Here is a 20,332-nt window from a genome sequence, read left to right as displayed (position 1 = left end):
TGAGAACAGGATGATGGACCACATAGGCCATTGGCCTGATCCAGCAGACTCTTCTTTTGATCTTAGAAAATAAACTACTGTGTATTTTGTAAGCATTGCAAACCATTTGATGGTCATAAGGTAGCGTACAATAAAGTTTATACGTGAATAGATGTGGCAATGAATCATTACTCCATCAATATATCCATGTGTGTCCCAACACACACCTAGAGCTATTCCATTCATCTGTGGTGCAGCACCTCAGCAAACAGAAAGAGATGTGCACAGAACTCTCAATGAAAATGTCTAGGGATGTTCTGTGGACAACATTAGAGCTCATTACTCCAGAGCAAATTACTGATTCAAGATCAGGTGTCTTGTGGTTTTGACGTAGAACATTTTTCCTTACCTTGTTCAAGAGAGAGATCAAAACAATACCTTTTTAGTCACCATTTTCAGGTGGAATCTCTGTAATTTCAAAGTTTACAATAACTCTCTTGCCAATGCTCTTTATATATATAAAGATGTATCATTACGTGAATCCTCAGTGTCTTTCACAACCTTAAAAGTCAGAAAGATCCCTCAGCCAATGTAATATAGAATCCTGGAAGTAGATACAGAACTTTCATTTCACTAGTGATGTGAACTTCACAAGTGTCCTTGGTTGTGTTTCTCAACATGTTTTGCACTGGTGTAACAGTTACTCTTTGGTTATACACTGAAGCTTCACTTCATAAATATATGACTGTACTTTCCCTCCTAAGCCTTTTTGCTTTAAATTTGTATTTTGGTAATGTTTCATCAATGCATGTTTATAATTTACATTTTGTTAACTCACTGACTGTGATATACCTAGAGGTTATTTCAGTGGCTTATTAAGATGTCTTACAAACTGATGTAACATGTGAGTCTTATATTTGAGATAGTGTTGTTGCCATGTTGTTCATAGCAAGCACTAGATGCAAAGCAAACCATTTAGAGACTGCTACGGCTTCACATACCCTCATCAACAGAAAGACCCAATAGTTTATCTCACTTTGTGTACCATACCAGGCCAGCATGAAGTCATAGAAATTATTCTGAAAGAGATGCTTTATACTCACAGCTGCCTTTCTCCTAGCTTTTCTGCCTTAAAATAAAAAAATCCTCCAAATAATTCGAAATTTGGATGCTGAAAGTACCATAAGAACTTTGTTGTGTGTGTGGGAAAGAATAAATATGTGTATAGTGTATACACAGTTTCTAGTGTTGTACTGGCAGAAATGGCAGCATGAACACCACCTTTATAATGTTCTTGTTTTTATTTTTTGCCTTTCATATAGACCAATTCCCTACAAAGTTAATTGCGGTAGTCATTTGCATATGTTTCAGTTTAAATGTTTGGTACAAAAGGCAGCAATTTTACTTGGAATGTTATCTGTTTGGAGGAAGCATGCCAATTTCCTTTGCTAGTTTTGGGAGCGTGTGGATTAAGCGGGGAAGCATTGTGTCGTGCTTCTCACTCGTGCCCCTCCACAATTGAGGAGTCAAAAGAATCTTTGTCGTGAATGTGGAAAGCTGTAATAAATAAAATGAGATGTCCACAAAATATTTCATTCTGAAATCTCAGGTGCATATCCAGAATCCAATTTATAAAAGCCTATTAAGAGCTGCATGAAGGATAATCTATCACTTGTAGGACCAATGATAAGGGCTAAACTAGTAAACATACTAAACATATGGCCATTAAAAAATTATTACAAGTTCATTCAACCTTATCAGAACTGATGTGATAATAGTATTATAAATCAAAATGTGTAACATTTGGAATAATCTACTTAAGATGTCCTACTGTCGACAATAGAGTTTTATCTTGTTCCTCTTTTCTGCTGTATTCTTTATGGTTATGTCTTGTAAATAAACTATGGTCTGTTTTGATTCATCCCTGCATTTTCTTCTTGAAATGCATTTAAAATGTTATAAAGATGTCAGATATGAACACTGACAATTAGGTGTCATGATAAATAAATGTCATTTTGATAAGGAATGAATAGTTGCAGGTTGTGGGTTGGAATAATATTCCAAAGGGGTTCGTGATGGAAACGTTAGGCTCTTTAAAGCAGGGATGGGTGAACCTCAGGCCTGGAGACTGAGTGTTGCCTTCGGAGCCTTTCTAGCTCTCAAAACACTTTGCTCACAGTTTCACACTCTGAGTGTGCCTGGCTGGAATGTGCCCTTGGACTCTGATAATGCCCCTTGCTTGTCTACAGAGGATACATAGGGTTGTGTGGGTATGTGTAGAAACTAGCCTGCTGTACAAAGGTAAAATTTACATTTTCCAATGAGTGAAGTCAGAGCTCTGATTGCCAAGTGAGCTGTTTGGACACTAGGGGAGGGATAGTTCCTCTGGAGAGGGTAGTTTGTCCGCCATTGGTCCCCACCATGCACTTAGCTCTCACCTGTGGCTCCTAGAAGCTGTCAGCATGTGACAGCAGCCACACCCCGGGAAATAGCTTCAACTGGCTGGCTAAACCAGGTGAGGGTGGCTGATGGGTCTCAACCCTTTGGTGATCGTCAGTGTAGTCCAAAATATCTGGAGTTCACCAGATTGATGAATGTTGAATTAATGTATCCTTGGAAGACCACTCTTCTCTGCCATAAACTTTCTACCTACCATTTTACTGGGATGACCCTGCATTATTGTATTTTGAGTGCTCAATTTCTTCCATGTCATCTCGGGGATCATCTCAAGTCTGCTTTCAATACTGTCCTTCCTATTGCAATTGTCCACAAGGAAGGTTATCCACCCCCCAAATATTTATTTGCCTTTTCATTGTTACTTCTCAAACTCTACAGTGGTTTTCGATCTGTTGCACAGCTAAGCTCAGTTAATACCTCAGAGAAATCGGTGGGATTTGTAGGTCCTTAATTCTACTGTGTTACAACCTGCTTCTCTTGGGGGGACATGAATTTATCAAATGTTTAAATATTGTACCATTGTTGTACGTATAAGGCATGTGCCCCCTTTTCTCTTTATGCTTCAGTGAAGTCCAGCTATTCTATGTATGTTATGTGAATTGCTATTTGTCAAAAGGGTCACTTTTGTTAATCTGTGGAGGTTAGGCTTACTCAAGGTTCATTTGGTTTTCTCAAAAATCCTTTGTTAATTCAGATCATAAGTCTACTCTGCTCTATCCAGGATTTGCATCATTTCCAGTCTTGTGACCTTGGAGATTCTTAACTGAGGACTCTCTGTATATGGATGAGAAAGTGCTCATCTGAGTGGTGAATTAGATGTTACAGCAACATCAGGTCATGCCTTATTCCATGAAATCAAATTGAGGGTGTTTGTGTATGCTGTTCATGTCCCTGTTTTTAAAGGTTAAGATACAATGATTGTGATCATTATAATACTGATTTCAGCAATTTAAAAATGCAGTATTAAAAAACCATTTAAAACAAATTACAGGCAACCCCTTATTTGCATGGGGCTTACATTCCAGGTCATTGTGTTCCTGCGTGAAATCGTGTGCAATTGACACACCCCATTCCATCCTATTTCATTTCCACTCTGTTCTGCTCCCGCCCTGCCCATTTAATGACATATTTTATTACGTTTCTGGGTTTGGCACCTAAAATGTGGGTTACCTGTTTATCTGAGATGTCAAAATCCCAGATAAAGAGGTGTGTCTTCAACATATGGTGGAAACTGCACCAGACACACTTCTGTAAGAAGGGAATTCCACAATTTAGTGGCTGCCACAGAAAATGTCCTCTCCCGTGCTGCCACTCCCTGAACCTCTGAGGGTGGTGGAATTACCAAGAGGGGCCCCCTCTGTTGGTCTTAACGTCTGAGAGTCAGCCTGCAGGAAAGGAAGTTTTTCAGATAGTCGGGGTCTAAGTCATTTAGGGCTTAAACACTAGGGTGAGCAGCTTAAACTGGACCCAGAAACAAACTGGCATCCAGTACAGCTGCTTTTAAACAGGGGTTATATGAGTTGTAAATGAAACCCCAACCAGTAATCTGGCTGCTGCATTTTGGACCAGTTGAAGTTTCCAAGTCCTCTCCGAGGGCAGCATATAGTGCATTGGAGTAATCCAATCTGGAAGAACTTGGAATATGTAAACGTCTGTCTTTTCAGAATTCAGCTTCACTTTAATAATCCGCATCCCTCCCACCACTGCCTCCAAACACCAGTTTAGCACCAGCCCTTGATCTAAAAATGGAGGCATGTTTCCTGGGCAGCAAACAGCACGCTATCCTGAGACTGGAAAGAATGGTTCTTCTTATATATTCCATGGCATGTTGTTTATTTTGTGCAAGTAAATTCTAGCTAGCATAAAATCCTAACAGCATCAATGACAAGGAAACACATTTTTCATATATGTCAACGGGGCATAGCTATCATTCCCTGCAGAGGCTGGCCTTGAACTTGGATGGAATCATCCCAAAGGGTGAACCTTTTGTATGGAGAAAAGACAGGAAAACACTAAGTTGCCACAAGAAACAAGAAACCTCTCTTGGCAACTCTTTAGGGGCCAAATGGAAAGTGGAAGGGAAAGGGGCATTTCATGGTGTGGTAAGTTGTCCCTGTAAACTTCTGAGCACATGCCCAGGGACAACACTTTAAAATAAAGACTTAATGTGTATAGAGATGAAACATGACAGGGTAGGGACAAAACAAGTTACAGAGATCAGGAAAACGTTGGGCTGTGATGCCATTTGCCTGGTGGTGATGCTTCAGAGAAACAGCTGCACAACATCTTCTCAGAGCTAATTTGGACCAGCTGCATCACAAACAGGAGACCTACAAGCAAGGACAAATGTTTTCCAAAGCACTTATGATTTCTCACTCTCTACACAGCTGTCCAGAACAGTTCAAGTTTACTGACTGGCACACACTGCTAGGGGACAAGAGGAAAGCTTCGGTAGCCTCCAGACTCAAATCTGAGCATGTTGTTCTGTGGCTTACAACCTTTTATGTATGAAAAAAAAATGCCTAAAACAGAAATGGGGGACAGCTGACCACAAGGGAAGGAGGAGGTCAAAGAGTCCATCTAGGCACATCCCTCAAAGTAATCAAGTCCTCAAGCTACCCTTAGAAATGAATGCCGCAGATACATTTCTCCTTGTGTCGAAAGATTCCAGTTGTCAGCAGCACCAGTATTTTTCTTCTTCTTCCTTTTGTAGGAAATGATGATCTGCTTGTAACACTTTCAGGGACAGGATAGCCTTTCCCCTCTAGTTGTGCTGTTAGATATTGGGAAATCTCGTTTTCCAGGCATCCATGCAAAACCTGGCATGGGTGTTAAGTTAAAATAAGATCCCTAGCCTTCATTGCCATTGAGATTGCTGTGGTGGTCTTGGAGAGTGCCTGTGACATCACAGATGACAAGAGGCACAGATCCACCATCCCTTAACATTGTTCATGTGCAGTTTGTGTTTGTATATAATTCTCTCCCGCCACCACCTGTACCACATGGTGGCTCACACAGCCCTTGAATGGGGAGGGACAACCCATTGCAAATGTGAGCAAGGCCACCTACAGGAATGTGTGGTCATTTCAGATCCTTTCCTATAGGTTTTATGAAAAATATGCATGTTGTTCTCCCACAATGTGGCTGTGCACACACAATATCTTAAATGCCTATTTGAAGCCCATTCTTTCCATCAAAGAATTCTGGGCACTGTAGTTTGTTAAGGGCTGCTGGGGATTGTAATTCTGTGAGGGGTAAACTACAGTGGCCAGAATTCTTTGAGGGAAAGAATGTGCTTTAGAGTTCCAGAATGAACACAACCTACAGTGCAATCCTTGGTTTCTTTAACTGGGATTACTGGTGGTTTTTCTTTCATATAGCAGAGGCGGGGAACCTATAGCCCTCCAAATATTTCTGGACTACAACTTCTGTTCTCGTTGATCATTGGCCACGTTGGGTGGGCCTGATGGGAGATGGAGTCCAAAGACTTCTAGAGGGCCTCAAGTTCATCATTCCTATTCTAGTATGTGGTCCCAGACTATTACTCTGTACTTCTTGTAGCTTTAACAAAATATAAACCTACTTATGGAAGCAAGATTCACAGCAATCAATAGAAACGTTGTTCCCAACTAAATGAATTGATAGCTATTGTGAAGAATCCAGCTTGTGTGTTTACGGAATGTTTCTTCCACTCTGTTAGCAAGTGGACCTCATGGGAGGCTGGAGAGGTGAGGAGCTGTTTGTGTTGCTAATTAGAAAGACAGACATGAAGATGAGCTCATGGTCCCAGGGTGGCTATGATTTGCTCTAACCTCTTTGGAGAATGAGTAATTATCTCAGTAGAAGATGTCACCTGGCTTATGATACATAGTCATAATAATCCATTGAAAATGGAGTTTTAATTTTCTTTTGAAAGGATAATTTAATGGTATCCAGCGGAACCTGAAAAATACATTAAGATGGCAAGAATGAAATGCACTGGGGTACTAATTAATGGCATGATGGCTGGCCAATTATTTTCGTTCATTAAAGAAACCAGGCACCTTGGGATGAAGGCTTAAATCTAGTGTCCAGTGCTCAGTGTTTTAGCAATTTACTTGGTTTCCTTTGCAGGGGAAGATAAAAGTGTGGAAATCGTTTCATTGGAGATTATCCTGCTGTATGTTTGTGTGTGACCATAAACACAGCTGACAGCAGTACATAAAGACAAAGATACTCTAGGACAAAATAAACATGATGTGGGAAATCTGGTACCAGGTCTCATGACTTTTTTTTTAAAAAAAATAAAGGGTGCTGAATGAGGGGTGCTTAAATTAATTCTTCCCTTCGAATCCCTTTCCCAATTACAATCTCCCCCTGCTTGAAGCTGGTATTAGCCCTGCTCAGGAAAAACAACATGCCCCTTTATTGCATTTGTCTTTTTTCCACAGCTGATCCAATAGCAGCTTGGGTAGATGGGAGACTTCAGTCAGTAAAAAAAGGATTTAGTACACCCTTCCGAAACACCTCTTCCTTTCCCCAGGCAAAGGGGAGGAAACACACACGGTTCCTTCTTAGGATTCGAAAAATTGCCAGGAGATTCAATTGCACATCTAGAATGTAAGACATATACCAGTAGATTCAATCTCTTTTCAAATCATGTCTTTATTTTGCAGTGCACATCATCATGCAGTTGTATTTCAATGCAGGAACTTTTAGTTTCCAGTTATTGGGCTAGCATGCCATGCTGATGGCATGTTCAGTGCTGAAATTAGAAGAGATGGGGGCATCACGCTGGACCATGTTCTGGTATCCATGCCTCTCTGTGTGCCACCAAATGCTTGAAATTAGCCCTATTGTAGACATTGTGGCCATTATGTTGACCAGAAGCTGTGCCAGCATTCTGAATTTTCCTGCAACTTGAACACCGTACTGAAATTCTCAAGTTATGAAAAGTGAAACAGCATGTAATCTATGCAGCTTGCTGACTACCAATGCAACGTGATGGCTACAAAGCAAGATGGCTTTAAAAAGGTTGGCTGGCATTCATCTGTCTTGGGAGACAATGAAAGAGAGTGCTTTCGGGGGTAAAGTCAAACTGCTGGAGAGTTACAGCACCAGCTGTGGCTGTAGTGACCAATACGGGAGAGAGATGTTTTATTGCAGGTGGGGCAGATGAAGGCATCCGGTTTTGCTGCTACAGGTGCACCATGGTATTTCTTCTCTCTGCCCTCCTCCCAACAGTCATTTGTCATCTGGTCACACCTATGGATACACAACCTGACTGTCTCCAGGTACTGCAATCATCTGCAAGCGGTTCCCATACGGCAGGGTTAATGTTGCCAGTCTTCATGTCACATTTGCAGACATCTTGGTAAAGCAGAGTTGGTTTTAAGATCAGGAAAATTCATGGAGGAAAGGGATATCAATGGCGACTAGCCATAATGCTTATGCTCTGCCTCCATGGTTGGAATAAGTAATGTTTCCAAATACCAGTTTCTGGAATCCACAAGATGGAAGAATGCTCCTGTGCTAAAATCCTGCTTTCAGGTTTCCCAGAGGCATCCAGCTGGCCACTGTGGGAATTTTAAAGGATACCAATCGACTAAGCTGATGAACATGCTTCCCACTCAGAGTTTTCCTCAGAATATTCTTAATACATCTTGGTGCCCAGATATTGTTCTGGTCCATTGTATCTTCCAGTTTGTGCAGCTGCTCCGAACTGACAGGTTTGGATACAGAGCATTTTAACATTTCAGGGCCTTTTAAAACATTTAACACGAGAGAGTGTTTCATATCAACATTGCTGCAAGCTCTGGGGGAGGGGGACCTGTCAATCCTACAACAACCATCCCACAACCCTCCTCAGTACACTGAGAGTAAAAAAGACACTAAGACTAGATGGGCGGGAGAATGAACAGAAGGAGGCATAGACAGTCACAATAGGAATGAAATTTAAAAAAAACAAAAACAAGCACAAAAGGGGAAAACAAGCCAGCTTTGCTAGAATGCAAAGTGAACAATTTCAGCTAAGAGAGAATCCTTTCACTTATGGAGCAGTCATGGCTCACCTGAAATTACAACTATACTGTGCCACCTTATGGTTGAATCAGTTACTTTTTTCACCTAGAAGGTTCATGAGCCAATGCTGATTATTTCAAACTGTACCTGTGTCTTCATACGGTGCAGGCACTGACTGGGAAAGCGGTAATATTTTCCCCCCATAGTGATATTGTAAGAAACAGTCCATTTTGTCCTCTATATTTGGTTAGGCATCCCCCCCCCCTTTTTCTGGTAGTGTGTAAGTGGTCATGCTAAATATGAGAAATGGTACCCAGATACTGTGGCCAGATAAACAGCAAGGGCAGATGGGAAGGGGTGTCATTCCACATGTAAAATTTGCCCATAGCAGCTGCAGTCTCTGTGTCATCTCACATCACAGGGTCTCTTAGATGATACCCAGTTCTACCTCTCTTTTAAATCAGAACCAGTGAAGGCAGTGAAGATCCTGTGTGAGTGCCTGGAGGTGGTTGAAGGATGGATGGCAGCTAACAGATTGAGGTTGAATCCTGACAAGACAGAAGTACTGTTTTGGGAGGACAGGGGCGGGCGAGTGTGGGGGACTCCCTGGTCCAGAATGGGGCAACTGTGCCCCTGAAGGACCAGGTGCGCAGCCTGGGAGTCATTTTGGACTCACAGCTGTCCATGGAGGCACAGGTCAATTCTGTGTCCAGGGCAGCTGTCTACCAGCTCCACCTGGTACGCAGGCTGAGACCCTACTTCATAGGGCCAGATTTAGGTTTGATGAGGCCCTAAGCTACTGAAGGTAATGAGGCCCTTTATATGTCCAGCTGTCCTTTGTGAACAACAATTTGTCGCTTTTTGTTGTTGAATATATGCTCTATGGTAATTTATGGACCTAATAGGTGTCTAAAGCCATTTGCACATTTGCAAACCAGTGATATTTTAGGGAGCAGGCTAGCAGGTGGGGCCCATTACTTACATCATAGCAGCCTACACAACACAAAACACTGTTGCTGTATGTAGGTTTTATTTTATTTGTTTTTTATCTTATATTTTGGAAATATACATCCAGTTGTTTTTTCCTTTAAATTTTTTTTAAAAAATAAGCTATTGCTTGTTTAGCTTATACGTAAATCTGGCACTGCCTTACCTGTGGACTGGCACAGACTGGCACGGACTGTCTCGCCAGAGTGGTGCATACTCTAGTTATCTCCCACTTAGATTACTGCAATGCACTGCAATCCAGAATGCAGCAGCTAGACTGGTGACTGAGAGTGGCCACCGAGACCATATAACACCAGTCCTGAAAGACCTACATTGGCTCCCAGTACATTTCCAAGCACAATTCAAAGTGTTGGTGCTGACCTTTAAAGCCCTAAACGGCCTCATCCCAGTATACCTGGAGGAGCATCTCCACCCCCATCATTTAGCCCAAACACTGAGATCCAGCGCCGAAGACCTTCTGGCGGTTCCCTCACTGTGAGAAGTGAGATTACAGGGAACCAGGCAGAAGGCCTTCTCGGTAGTGGTGCCCACCCTGTGGAACGCCCTCCCATCAGATGTTAAGGAAATAAACAACTATCTGACTTTTAGAAGACATCTGAAGGCAGCCCTGTTTAGGGAAGTTTTTAATGTTAGAAGTTTTATTCTGTTTTTAATGTTGTGTTGAAATCTGCCCAGAGTGGCTGGGGAAACCAAGCCAGTTGGGTGGTGTAGAATTATTATTATTATTATTATTATTATTATTATTATTATTATTATTATTATTATCTGTAACCAGACTCTGGTCCACTGCCCTGGAAATGACACAGCAATGGCAAGTGCTTCCAAGGATCTGAAGTTCAGGTTGCTTTCTGTATGAGGTGTAGCATCCTGCAACAAGCTCAATTGTTCACTTCTAGTACAACTTGCTGAATGCAAAACTTTGCTCTGAGTGTCATCTACCACTCCATCCTTCAGTTCACACTCCTCTCTCATGAGGAGGCCAGATATGTTGTGCATGCTGCATATAGTTGAGGCATAGATTGTTCCCAGAATAGCTTGTCATCTCAGGGTATAGTTTTATAATGATGCCCAAAAGTCACATGTGCACATCCTGGTATTTGTTACTAGAACTTATTTGTGTATGTATTTTACCTCTGGCACAGAATTCACCCTACAGTGCCTGCTCACCTATGCTTTCCATCTTTCTGTGTATTTTTTTTTAAAGCCACATATAGCACTTTCCTCCTTTTTTTGCAGTTGGCATGGCAGCTTCAGAGGCAGCTCAAGGCATGAATCTTTGTTCACTGTAGAGCACATGACTGACCTTAATACAATAAATGCAAAAAACAAAACAAAACCATTCAGCTTCTTTTCCCCTGGCTGTCAAAGCCTTGCAGTCAAAAGACCGTGCTAAAGTTTAACGACAGTTTATATGACAGATGAGTGGACAACTTACAGAAATTTATTAAAACAAGAGGGAAAAGAGTATAAATTAAAACAATTTAAGGAATTATCAGGAAAATTAACAACATGGATACAATATCATCATTTGAATGAAGCATTTAAGAAAGATAGGATACAAGGGTTTGGGGAACAAATATCACAACTGGGGAGAGACCTGTTTGAATGTAATGTAAAAGTGCTGACTAAAATGTATAAAATATTATTGGAATGGGAGACAAAGGATGAGCAAATAATATACTCAGTGATACATTGGGCAATAGAAAGTGGTCATAATATAGACATGGAAACATGGGAATGATTGTGGAATATGGATATAAAATTTACAGCATGTTATGTTCTAAGAGAAAATTATATGAAAATGATATATTGATGGTATCTTCGATATAAGCATAAATATATTTTTTAAAAGAAGTTTAGCCACAGTTTTTTCCATTTAATGACAGGCAATTGAACCCTAATAATGAACTCACAAGTTTAATCATTATGGTTTTCTGAAAGAATCCAAGGAATTATAGTCCAGGGAGGATGTGGTGATTTCTGTTAAAGAACCTTACCTTCTCTTAGAACCAGAGTTCCCAGACCCCCTAAGCAAACAGAATCCTGTTTAAACCAGTTTAAGCCTGTAGTGCAGGGGTGACTAACATGCAACTCTCCAGATGTTGCTGAACTACATTTCCCATCAGCCTCAGCCAACATGACCAATGACCAAGGGGGATGCGAGTTGCAATTCAGTGATGTCTGGAGGGACATGGATTCTTTATTCCTGCCTCTTACGTTCCTTCCTGCCCTTATTGAGCCTCCTTGATGGAAATCTTGAAACAGCAGAGGAAATCATTGACAGTTCCTTTCTTCTCTAATGCCTCCAGGCAATCACAGATGGCTACTCTGCCACGGAAGTTCCCGTAATATTTGACATTTACTATGATTCGGTGTTTATATTTGGTGTGCTGGAAGGTCACAGACAAATCCCAGTGATTAACATGATTTTTCCATTGCCACCCGCTGGGTTTTTGACGCGGAAATCTCAGAAGCAAAGTATTTCATGTTTATTATATTGGGCTGCATTTTATTCATCTGCCTTTTCTTTCAAGCATTTAAAAAACCTCCTGGTTTAGCAAGTAAAAGGTTTCCTTGTTAAATTTTGTTGACATGTTTTAACTCTTATATCGTTCAGAAAAGCTCTTCTGAGTCACCTTGCTATTCCACACCTATCTGGTTCTGCTGTCACTGACTTCCTTTTTCTGTTTTCACTTTTTTTAAAAAAAAATGTTTTTATTAAAGATCCATTTTCTTCAAGAGGCTGGAGCATACATGATCGGCATTAGAGCTTGAGATCTATCACTATTGGGCAGGCACTGGTGCTTTTGGAATTTCTTCCTACAACAAACTGTTTCTTTTTCAGAATTCACTGATCTGTTGGCTCAAAAATATAATGGCTTTATTGGAGGTTACATGCATCTCTAGCTTTAAAACCTGACTATCTGTCACAGTCCCAAGGGTGCTGTCAGTGTTAGGGTCCCAGTCCCAAGAAGTATAAGTCTCTTACCAAAATACTCACCATTACGGACAGAGTTGCAATGAGGACAGCATTGGTCATGCCAGCTGACACCGATGGGAACTGTAGTTTGCCGCACCTGGAGGGCCACAGGCTAGTCTCACCTGTTTCCATCAATGACCTTTAGTATTAATTCCTTGATCTTTCAGGTTTGTTTTCCTGGATCAGGGTAGAAATTTACCAAATAAAAGGATTGTTTCTCATTAGCTCATTGAAGTCTAAATATAAATGGTAGGTAGAGGGATATAAACGAAACCTTGTGGTATCAAATACTGCTCCCATAAATTTATTTTATGAAAGTCTGACGAGCTGCATTATCTTTAATAACATATGTATGTGCAGGTCATAAAAAGGACTCTATACGGAATGCGAACCGCCTGAAGCAAGAAAGATAAACATTAGATTTATTAACTAATGAAATAATGTAGTTCAAATTTTATTATTCATTTGAGCAGAATATCAGGTGTTCATTAAACTTGAATGATCCTTTGCATAAAAGGTAGGAATTGGGTGGCCAGATGGCTAAAAGAACAGAGTTCCTACACCTATAATAGTTGCATGGAAGGGAGCATCTCAGGAGCTGTAGGCGGTCGTACAAGTTACAGCTGCTGAAATCCCCCCTTCTTACAGACCTTTCAAGGTTCTTCATTTGCATCTGGCCAGCCTACTTGTGTCTGATTCTGATTCAAACCCATTATAGAAATATGCATGTAAATAAACTTTACCTGTGGCGAGGGGCATGTGTTTTACCTGTCCTACTATTTGAATGCTATGGTGGTTAATTCTGCAAAGGAAAAGTGAGTGTTGGGGGTCACTTCTATTTGCAAACCCTGTGACTTCAGTAAGAAGATAAGGAGAGCCTGCTGGATCAGGCCAATGACTCATCTCGTCTACCATCCTTTTCTCACAGCGGCCAACCAGATACCTGTGGGAAGCCCTCAAGCAGGACATGAGCACAACATCACCCTCCTCACTTGTGATTCCCAGTAATTGGCATTCAGATGCATTCTGCCTCTGACAGTGGAGGGAGAACATAGTCACCATAGCTAATAGTCAATGAGAGCCTTGTCCACCATGAATTGGTCTAATCCAGAATTCTCTGGGGGAAGCCATGACTGTTTAAAGTGATATCATAGTGCTTTACATGTATGGTGTGATGGTAGCTTGCTGTTGTTTTAAATCAAGCATCCAAATTCTGTGTTCTATCTTTTGGGGGTCCTTTTGACATATTCTGCAACGTGCCGTTGACACAATGTTAGAGGTGGACTTATGCTGTACAAGCCTACACATCAATCTCCTTTATTAGTTCTTCTGCAATGCTTCACCAATCTCATCGCTGGCTGGAGGGGCGTTCCTGTGCTATAGCACAACAGAAGCAGAAGAAAATAAAAACAGAAACAGAACATATAACACAGGTCCTGAAGGATCTACATTGCCTCCCCGTATGCTTCTAAGCACAATTCAAAGTGTTGGTGCTGACCTTTAAAGCCCTAAATGGCCTCGGCCCAGTATACCTGAAGAAGCATCTCCAACCCCATCATTCAGCCTGGACGCTGAGGTCCAGCTCTGAGGGCCTTCTGGCAGTTACCTCGCTGCAAGAAACCAGGCAGAAGGCCTTCTTGGTAGTGGCGCCCACCCTGTGGAGCGCCCTCCCATCAGATGTCAAGGAAATAAACAACAATCTGACTTTTAGAAGACATCTGAAGGCAGCTCTGTTTATGGATGTTTTTAATGTTTGAAGAAGCATCTCCACCCCCATCATTCAGCCTGGACACTGAGGTCCAGCTCCGAGGGCCTTCTGGCAGTTCCCTCACTGCGAGAAGTGAAACTACATGGAACCAGACAGAGGCCTCCTCAGTATTGGTGCTCTCCCAGTGGAACACCCTCCCATCAGATGTCAAGGAGATAAGTAACTATACAGCTTTTAGAAACTAAATAAATAAATTCCTTCCAGTAGTACCTTAGAGACCAACTAAGTATGTATTGGTATGAGCTTCTGTGTGCATACAAACTTAGTTGGTCTCCAAGGTGCTACTGGAAGGATTTTTTTATTTTTTATTTTGTTTCGACTACGGCAGACCAACACGGCTACCTACCTGTAACTACAGCTTTTAGAAGACATCTGAAGGCAGCCCTGTATAGGGAAGTTTTTGAGGTTTGGTGGTTTATGGTGTTTTTATATTTTCCCGGAGGCAACCCAGAGTGGCTGGGGCAACCCAGTCAAATGGGTGTCATATTATTATTATTATTATTATTATTATTATTATTATTAGTTATAGGGTTTCATGAGAAAGCAAAGGGCCATGCATTGACTGGATGCAGGTGCAAATGGCATTGATAGGGGGATTGCTATAACCGCTCCAATGTCACTGTAAGCACAAATCTTCATGAATGCACAGGGATGTCGGAGGGGGCCCTGGTCTTCTCTGCAGGTGATCAGGCAAGAGAAAGCCTGCTCAGAAGTGTTGAAAGGAGCTGGACTTGCCCCATTTTGACCCTTCAGAATTTTTCTCTTTGCCATCTTTTAGCATACTCACAAGGGACAGGGGACCACCAGGAAACACACGTAAAAAAATCATCTGCGCCACGCAGAAGGGGAAGAGAGAAAGTTGTTGGTACATTTCAGCATGCCTCATTAAAAACAACTCTAGGCATTACAAAGTGCATGTTATCAATATGCATATGTGAGGTCTCTGAGGCAGAGCTGCCTGTAAGGTATGTTTTCAGCAGGACAACGTTTTCCCATGTGAGGCAGGGAACAACAGTGAATCATATGTGTGGGAGGGAAAGCGCTGCAGGCTATGTACAGTATTTATTCCCTTTTGTGTCTTGCTTCCCTGCTCCCAACCCCCCTCCTCTCCCCTCCCCTCCCTTTCCTTAATGGCTTCTGCAATTACTGGAAAGAGGGCTCTGCTAGCTGGCAGGAAATGGTGGCTTTTCTCACAGTCAGATTGTTTTCAGGAGATTGCTGCAAAATGAAAAGATGGCTTAATGCTGTCCAATGAAGAACAGTTTGTTTAAGATGATGCTGGAAGAATCAGAAGAGGTGCGACATCTGCAAATCAAGTTTTGCTCAGATAGATAGATAGATAGATAGATAGATAGATAGATAGATAGATAGATAGATAGATATATGAGAGCCAGGTGTGGCAGAACTTGCTGTTGTAATGTGAAATGTGGGCCTTTAGTAAAATGTGAAGGGGTGAGCTAGGGTGTGCATGTCAATATTTCGGAACATTCCAACAGGAGATTTGAAAAGTAGGTCAAGAGAAGCTGATCACCACTAGATAGAGAGAGCATGAAAAATAATAGCTTCTCCTATACACTTACTAGCAAAATCAGCTGGGAGATTTTGATGTGTATTTTTACTCTGTAGTGCAGATTGTGAAAGGAGAACTGCATCTAAAACAGCTGCAGAAACCAATCAATAACAAATAATTTCTATAGCGCATTCCCCCGGCCCTTTAAGGTGGTCTCATTTAGTCTCACAGCCACCTAGAGACACTGGGAAATGATGTTCTGCCCAAGCCAACCAATAAAAATTACAACTGAATGTGGGTATGATAGAATCTGGACCTCCTATAGCCAAACCAAATAACTGCAAGAGTGAGAATCGTGATAACTGAATGTCAAGAATGTGAAATGTGGTTAGATTTCTGAGATTTAGAATGTTGTTGCTGGGATTCAAATCACATGTCTGGTCACATTTCGCATATCTTTTTAAATGATTTAAATAACAACAGTGAAGCAGGGTTAGGATTGGAATTGGACCATGTGGAGGTTTAACCTTTTCCCATTATGCAGGGCTTTCCTGGACATATTTGTGATTTGTACGTCGGAAATAGCGTCCGAGTGGAATTTTCGGAAACCCCCAGTCATTGCCACACAGGTTGGAAGTGTTGATTTTTCAACCAATTTCCTTAAAATCCAATTTTGGGTGGAGGTTTTTTGGGGGGGAAACCACCTCAAAACCTTTGCCCCAAAAAGCTTAACAACTTTTGTGTCTGGATTTTCACTTTTTGAAATAGGGCAACCCTGCCATTATGTTCTGGTCTTGCCAAAATCTCTCTCCATCTTGAAGCTGCCATTCTCCTGAGGAGGGGAACTTTTAGCAGTTCTAATGCAAGGTTTCTTCCTAGAGTGAACAGCGCATTGGGGGGGGGGAGCAATTGTAATTGGTATTGTGGCATGTAGAGAAAGGGTTAATCTCACTCTTATTGCATGCCATGGGCCCATTCATGATTTGATCCCCTTTGGCAGCTATTTTAATTTTAAATAGGGAAATTTTACTTGTGGCACTGCACCCTACAGAATACCAGAGAGCGTTGACCTGATCGTGGGCATTCTCTGCCACTGTCCCCACACTGTGGGCTGCATATCCCTCTTTAATGCATGAAACATAACCTGTTACAGTGGTACCTCGGGTTAAGAACTTAATTCGTTCTGGAGGTCCGTTCTTACCCTGAAACTGTTCTTAACCTGAAGCACCTCTTTAGCTAATGGGACCTCCTGCTGCTGCTGTGCCGCCAGAGCACGATTTCTGTTCTTAACCTGAAGCAAAGTTCTTAACCTGAAGCGTTATTTCTGGGTTAGCGGATTCTGTAACCTGAAGTGTCTGTAACCTGAGGTACTACTGTAGTTGCTTGTGAAGACTTTGTTGTTGTTGTTGTTGTTGTTGTTGTTGTTGTTGTTGGGTTTCCCTGACCCTGTTATTTCTGAATTCCTATTTTTATAATACTGCTTCACTGATTTTATGTTGTATCCCTGTTTTCATTATACTGTTTTATGGTTTTGTGTCATTTTTCTTTAGCACATAGAGATTTTAAAATGTTAAGCAGATTAGAATTGCTTTGCAGCCAAACAAACAAATAATAAAATCCAGACCTGTGACATTAGTTGCAATTAACATCTAGTTTTCCCTAACCCTTGTGCATTAGGCCACTAGCAGGAGTGAGGCTGGTGATCTGCCCTGTCCTCAGGTCCTTCATGGGGTAAGCACAAAGGTCTGAAAAGGAAACCTAGCTTCAACAATGTTAGAGAAGATGTTAGGGAAACATTATTTAAGAAACAGATAAAAGTTCCTTTAAATTTTAAAGAGGGTTCCAGAATTTACTTTAGTGTGTGGGAGTGGCACTCTAGGCTTGATTGGTGTCAGCTGGAGGTGCAAATAAAGGGAGGAAGTTGCAGGCTGCAATTTCCACACAAGGAAGGCGCACGCGTGCACACACACACACACACACACAGTTTATACCATGCTGCAGAGATGCAGATGTAATGTACATAGTTTGTCTATATTAGGAACAGAAATGCTTGTGCAACCAGTCAAGCAATAAAGAAGTTATTGACTGAGGAATTTGACTATGGCTACTGTTCTTGTCCTCTGCCTCCGGGGGGAAACTCTGCTACAACAGTAAGAAGTGGTTTTGCTGAGGTGTCACCACACAAGCAGAAAGCGTCAGAAGACTGGGCCCACTTCTGCATCTGAGCGCATATCCATGTGAGTAACTACATGTATAAGGCTAGCAACTACCGTGTTTCTCCTAAAATAAGACGCCTTCTTAAATATTTTTTCCCTCAACAAAACACAGTGTGGCTTATTTTCAGGGGATGTCTTATTTTAACCGCGTCGCATCGGTACGCTGCATAGCCACGCCTCTCCAGGCTGTTTTAATGGGAGGTGCCGCGTCACTATGGCTTATTTTCGGGGTATGGCTTATTTTCGGGGAACGGCTTATAGTTCGCAAATGCATAGAAATCCTGCTATGGCTTATTTTATGGCTATGTCTTATTTTAGGAGAAACATGGTAGTATTCCACTATACTGTGTTTTATCCCACAAATTGTACACATAAAAGATGTCCCGAAGTCCGTAGTCAGGAGAAAAAAATAAATACTCATTTTATTAAATGTTTTAGAACTTAGCACTGATGGCATACTGTATATAAGCTTCAGCCCATAGAAGTGTATTTTCAGGATATGCAGTGAGATAGTTTCTTAAAATTAAGATTATATTAAAGTGCTTTTTATTATAATTTGGAATGTGCATTACACACACATAATATCATCTCTTCAGCATTTGACCAGACATGGTGAAGTATTGGACACAGTGATGTAATACATAGTGAAGTATCGCAGGCTCCAGTTTAGGTCTTTGCTAATCAAAGTTTAACCAGCCGAAGGAAGAATAAATGTAAGCGTGGTAAGTTACTTAAACCATCTGGCTGCAGTTCCCTCCTCTGAGTGAATGGAGCTAATTGTCAGTTGCCACATAGGGGAAAACCTGTACAGTTATAAAATATAATTAGGTATTTGGAATATGAACATGCTGAGTTGTAGCAGGGTTTGCATTTGTCTATGGGGAAGAAGCATCAGCGCCAAAGATGGAAACACAATACTAACCAGTGTTCCTTTGGGTTACTGTCTTAATCCATCAAGTGTGTCTTGGTTAAAATGGCACTTCTGAATGCCAGATTTAAATATTATGTTGACCACTCTGTCCTTAAACTCTTCAACATGAGGCAGGAGATAATTATTACCTATCTGTGCTGAGTAGATTACATTACTATGAAAGAAAAATGGAGCAGCTGAAAAGTAGGCGCTTGGCATGGCTGCAATCGCATATAATGTCAAACCATTGTTTGGGCCCGTGGTTTACAAGGCTTTGGGCTCATGTATTCTTGCCTCCTCCAAAGCAGCCATGGGGAGGAGTTTGGGAGTTTCACATCCATTTAAGTATCTGAAGAAGTGTGCATGCACACGAAAGCTCATACCAATAACAAGCTTAGTTGGTCTCTAAGGTGCTACTGGAAAGAATATTTTATTTTTTTATTTTGTTTTGACATCCATTTAAGATTAGTCACAACTTAATCTAAAATGGAGGAAGAAGTTTCCCATCTCCTCATGGGTGCACCAGAGGAGGACTTGGGAACGCCATGGAAAGAATATTTAGTTTTTCTCTAAGTCTGCTTCATGGCTTGCAAGCTACTGCAACAGTTGGAGTCAACAACCTCTGAAGTAACTTGAGTATGGTGGATTGTGTGTTTTATTATTGTGATATTTTATAGTGTTTGTTGTCCGTTCTATGATTTTTATGTGATTTATCTCTACCCTGGGGCCATGTGGTGAAGGGTAGACTATAAATAAGGTAAATAAATAAAACTCTTATGCAGCTACCATAACTAGACACAAGTGAAGCACTGCCAGGGAAAAAACCAAGAACCTTGTAGCCCCTTAAAGACTAATAAATTTATTATGGCATAAGCTTACATGATCAGATGCATGAAAAGTTTTCATGAGTTGCTGGCACTTGTGTACATGCTGTGGAGGGGATGTGCATGTAAACAATGAAATCAGAAGGAAAGGAAAAGCAGAAATCTATAGATTTAGCGACCAGTCACTAAAATACATGTGTTTGATAACACAGACATCCTGGTATTGGTAAACCAATTAACGCATGTACTGTTGATATATTAACATCCATTATTCTGATTCAGTCCACAAGTGATTGCACTGAACCACCTGACGAATTGTAATTCAGCCGTTTCAAATTGCAGTCTTCTTTTGAAGTTTCCTTGTTCCCTTATGTTCATATTAAGGTTGCTTGAAAAGTGCCCTAAGAGGCTGGATTTCCCTTTCTGCAATTTCTGACGTCAGAAGTCTGTCTATTTACTCTTTTGCGCAGAGACAGGCCTGCTTGTCCTATGTAGAATGCAGAAGGGCATTATTGGTAGATTATGGTATGAATCATATTGGAAGATGACCAGGGGAATCAACCTCTGATGTTGTAGATGACATCATTAGGTCCTATAAAAGTGTTACCAAAGTAAACATGGAGACAGAGTTGGCATCTGGATCTGACACAGGGCTGATCTCTGTGACCATATACTGTTGT

The sequence above is a fragment of the Lacerta agilis genome, chromosome 7 (assembly GCF_009819535.1).
Source record: "Lacerta agilis isolate rLacAgi1 chromosome 7, rLacAgi1.pri, whole genome shotgun sequence".
NCBI classification, from domain to species: Eukaryota; Metazoa; Chordata; class Lepidosauria; order Squamata; family Lacertidae; genus Lacerta; species Lacerta agilis.
The sequence above is the reverse complement of the archived record's forward strand: the minus strand, read 5'-3'. Positions refer to the sequence as shown.